The sequence below is a fragment of the Octopus bimaculoides genome, chromosome 11 (assembly GCF_046866305.1).
Source record: "Octopus bimaculoides isolate indiv1 chromosome 11, ASM4686630v1, whole genome shotgun sequence".
Lineage (NCBI taxonomy): Eukaryota > Metazoa > Mollusca > Cephalopoda > Octopoda > Octopodidae > Octopus > Octopus bimaculoides.
The window spans coordinates 28771491-28776490 of NC_142938.1; the positions used below are offsets into that span (position 1 = coordinate 28771491).

General features: G+C 35.8%; 1 protein-coding gene across 1 annotated transcript in view; it reads right to left on the reverse strand.

Annotated features, from left to right (window-relative positions):
* The window catches only part of LOC106874263 (protein FAM161B), an 81152-nt gene that overhangs the window by 48660 nt on the left and 27492 nt on the right, over window positions 1–5000 (reverse strand). The window lies entirely within an intron of this gene.

Consider the following 5000-nt stretch of genomic DNA (forward strand, 5'->3'; position numbering starts at 1 on the left):
TGACTTAAGTCAGCGTTAGAAGAAAAACAACCATCAAGACAAAAGGTGTTCTTCCATCAGGATAATGCTCGGTTACATATAGCGAGGATGACATTCCAAAAGCTGGAGCAGATTGAATGGGAAATGATGCCCCACCCACCATATTCACCATATATTGCCTCATCTGATTATCATTTATTCCACAGTCTTCAAAATCATTTGGACAGAAAAAATATCAATTTTGTAGATGAGGTCAGAATAGCACTGGAGGAGTATTTTTCATCATGGACAAGTGAATTTTGGAAGAGGGGCCTTGCAAGTCTACCAGATAGATCAAGGGTGGGGAAAACCTCACCTGCAGGTACAGTTGCACCCGCAAGCTGATATACTTGTATGTACAAATTGTAGTCAATTTTTCAATTATAAAATTTATACAATATTTGTATGCCTATTTGTGATACAGGTCACATTTCCACTACGACTTAAAAGGGTCACATTCGAACAGAAATCGTCTGGTACTTGCCATTTGAATGGAAATTTTGATATCACAATAAAACACATTGCTATTTTAGTACCACCCACTTGAGACCCAACTACACTAGCTGAAAAATATAAAATATAAACGTCCAACATTCAGTGGTGGTGTTAATGAAGATGTTACGTGTTAATTTAATGTTAACTTATCTTTACTAATGTATATCGAATATACATAGATATATACAAGATTTACACAGATATAAGAGTTAGAACTTGTGACCTGCCCACGCACCTTTTTCTTAGGAAATTTTTGCCTACCACACAAAAGTCTTTTCCCAACCCTGAGACAGATGGAAGAGCATTGTAGAAAATGAAGGAGAGTATATTTTAGATTAAAAAAGAACTTTGTTTATCTTAAATTTGAAAATCAAAAGAAGTATTAAAAAAACTGCATTATTTATGGGATGATCTAGTATCTACCATATGAATGCTAATGTAAAAATTATAAAATAACAAGGGCAGCTATACACAATATAAAACCAAAAAGGAAAAATTCAATTGTCATTAATTGTGACTAAGGGTGCCAGGTAGCACCTGTATTACTAGAAATAAAAGTTAAAACTCTTAGAGTCATAAGAAAGCACATTTTCATATACTGACAGAGGAGATAACCATCCCATAATTGAAGCTAGATTACTATACTAGACTAGTTTCCCCTGTCAGTATATGAAAATGTGCTTTCTTGCAGCTCTAAGGGTTTTAACTGTTATTTCTAGCAATATAGGTGCTACCTGGCACCCCCAGTCACAATTAGTGACAATTAAATTTTTCCTTTTTGGTTATATATTGTGTATAGCTGCCTTCATCTTAATTATTTTATAATTTTCACATTAGCACTTTGCTAAATCAGCCACAAATTTACTCTGGGGTCCTGAATAATCGCCCCACCCCCTTATTAATTTTTCAGATTTTTCCATATCCACCACTTTTATTCCAACCTCCCGCTTATTAATTTTTCAGATTTTTTGCACACCCCAGCCGTTGATTAATTTTTTTAATCCCCCCCCCCCCCATTCACACACACACTTTTATTCCAACCCTCCTCCCTTATTAAATTTTGCTAATCTATCTCCAGTGAAATTTTATTGTAAGCTATTCATATTGATACAACAGTTGAAAAATCTAATAATTATTTTATTTTACATTAAAAACATTATACATATATATGACAAAAAAAGAACATTTCAAGAAATACCATATGTTATAAAATAAATAGGATATATAAACTAAATAACTAATTCTGGTTTTAGAAAAAAATCACAGGTGACAGCCTAGAAAATTTTAAAAAACGGATTTCTCATTTAGATACAGGGCCAACAATTTGTAGGGAAGGACAAGTGGATTAAAGCAGCCCAGTACATTATCGACCCCTCAGTGGGATTGAACTCAGAACATAAGATTGAACTCAGAATGTAAAGCTAACCTCAGCAGGATTGAACTCAGAATGTATTTGGCTATAACTCAATGCTATAAGGCACATTGCCCAATACTTAAGCACAAGGCCAGCAATTTAAAGGGGAGGAGAAAGTCGATTAAACTGACTCCCGTAACTAGTACAAAACAACAAACTGTTTATGCTTCAGGACAAACTTTTTATGGAATAAGATTTAACAACATCAACACAATTCAAGTAATTGCTCTTTGAACTTTTTCATAACATCATGGCAAAGAAAAGAGTATTTTGAGATGTGACGTATGAAAATTATTCTATAGAAGAAAAACAAGCACTTGCTATCATGGTGAACCAATGCAAAGAGGAGTATGATTCTGAATTAGAGTGAATGAAAGGGAAAACTCATTCTGATGCTTAAAGGAAACACCATATCTCAGACACTCCAAAACAGGGATATCTCCCCAGAGCATTTGTTTTACTCAAATTTGGCCGGTGTCAAAAACTCTGCTCAACTATTTGATTCTGCTGTTAAAGTTGCCAAATGCTGCTATGAAAAATATCTGAAAGGCAAACTTGACAGTGCTGAAAAAAAATCCAAAGAAACATTTCAGAGTCACTGGAGGAGGTCATAAAACAAAAGCATCAGGCATGAGAGATGCCTTGTTTGAATGGTTTAAATACAAACTCTGAGATAAGATTGATTTTGGTATCATTGCTAACCTGGGTGAACACTGTGATACATTCCCTAGACAAATGGTGGTTTTTCTTTGACAAACATATCTTGATTTCTGAATGATAAGGTAGCTTGTCCACTTCTTTCATTCCCTTGCAATGGTATTTGATCTCCATTGACAATTAGGAGGATCTACATGATCATTTGTTCAGGTCATTCAGCAAAGACTGAATGTTCATACATCATTTTCAATGGGAGAGTCCATCACGCACGCACGCACACACACACACACACACACACACACACACACACACACACACACACACATAAATATATGTATGTATGTAAATATGAATAAAGATAAAGATGGATAATTATACACCTATACATTTTTTTTTATTACAGTCTTTTATGTTGTATATTCTCTTTAAACTTGTCCAATGTGTTTCTGCTGCATAGATATCCTATGATGTGGTGTCTGTTTGCATCCTGCTTATTCAGTTGCATTAAAATTTCAATCAGGTTAAATGTATCCATGCAGCATTATTCAGTTTCCATCAACCAAATTCACTCACAAGGCTTTGGTTAGCCTGGGGCTATAGAAGACCCTATCCTAATGTATCAGTCTGTTGAAAGTAAGTAAGCTGAAACTCTGAAGTCACTGTCAACCTTTCCCTTGCATATATCAATGAATATGTACTCTTCAAAAAGTATTAAGTAATCCTTCAATTTCATATCCTGCTTTCATATATGTGGCTTAACATAAAAACATACATTAATGCATACATACATACATCTCACTTAAAGTGGAAGGAAGTCAATCACTTAAAGTGAATGGAAGTTGTGAAAGAGAGAAACCCAGGAAGACATGGGACAAAGTACTGAGCCTTGCAAAGGAGATGACAGAGGACTGGGATATGTGGCACCCACTACAACAGGACAAGCACCTCACTTTTATGAATATGGTCACCTGGTTTTATGCTGGGAATAATACGCAAGCATCACATATGAACAGCATCAAGTTGGTTGATGTGCTTTTGGTAAATGGTCCATGATTCAGCACTACAAAGCAATAATGTCAAAACCACCAACTTGTATACATCAACTTTCACCTTCAATGATACATCATGGCTCTTCCAAAGCCTATGGTAAAGCTTTCCAAAAGTGGAACTAGCCTTCCTGATTCTGGACTCAATTTCTTTATCCCTTTTAGTATCATTGGACACAACAGAACCAAGATCAGTGAAGGAGGAAACAGTTTTTAATGCTTTCCCATCAACATATACAGCAGGTGGATGGTCTTGAATGGGCTGATGAACAAGCCCAGTTTTCTTGATGGTGATGGTCAGAACAAAAGCCTTCAATACACATGAGAAGTTATCTAGAATCAATTGCATGTTCTTAAGAGTGTGTGCTACAAGTGCACAATTGTCTGTGAAGAGCAAATCTCGAACTGTTTGCACCAAAGTTGTAGAATGTCAAGAAAGTTATTTTAGTTGTTGCATCATAGCACAGTTGTGCTATGGCATTCTCCAGCCAATCAGGGCTAGGCACATATGAATACCAAAGGCAGTTCTCTGCCCATGAAGTGAAGTGGGAGTTTTAATCAGTTAGCAGAAAGACGGCAGACCAGCAACATCACTTCTTCATCATGGAACAGCCTCTTTGTTTTTCACACCAACTTCATGCCGCTAGCTCTGAATTATACCTGCCCTCAAACTCTGATTACATCATGAACAGCCTATTCCATTTATGCCAACTTTGCTCTGCAAAATTCTGGATGACATCAGCTCACTACTCCTGTCATGTTATGAGCAATATATTTTTGTTTACACTAGCTCCGTTCTTATTAGCTTATAATGACTTCCAACTGAATCTATTTTTCAAACATAAGTTATAATGTTTTCCCTGACTCATGCATACATCCAGGCTATGCTCTTACTACTTGTCAGCTCTTGTTAATTAAAAATTTATTTGTATAAAAATTGTCTTCTGATATTTTACCTTTTACCAACTTTCACACTATAAATTAGTGACTACATTCACTAAATTGGTGGCACTATAAATGGACTCCCACTAAAAAGTCTTAGTTTTTGCTTTGAAACATTGTTGGTTGAACAAACTACCACCAGTCCTGTATTAAAACTTTACTCCTTCTTTAACACCCTCCAATGCTGTTTCCAACATGACAGAGAAATGCAAAGCAAATAAGAGCAGTGCAAGAACACAACCTTGTTTTGTCCCTTTTGAGACTGTGAATGAATCAGACACTTCCCTGCCAGATCAAATAGAAGTCATTTTTCCTTGATGGAAAGAAATGATAACATTAAGCATCTTTTTGAGAACACCTAGCTTTCTATGGACAACCCAAAGAGCATCCCAGATACGGTATCAAAAGCTTTTGTTGGATTTGCAAAA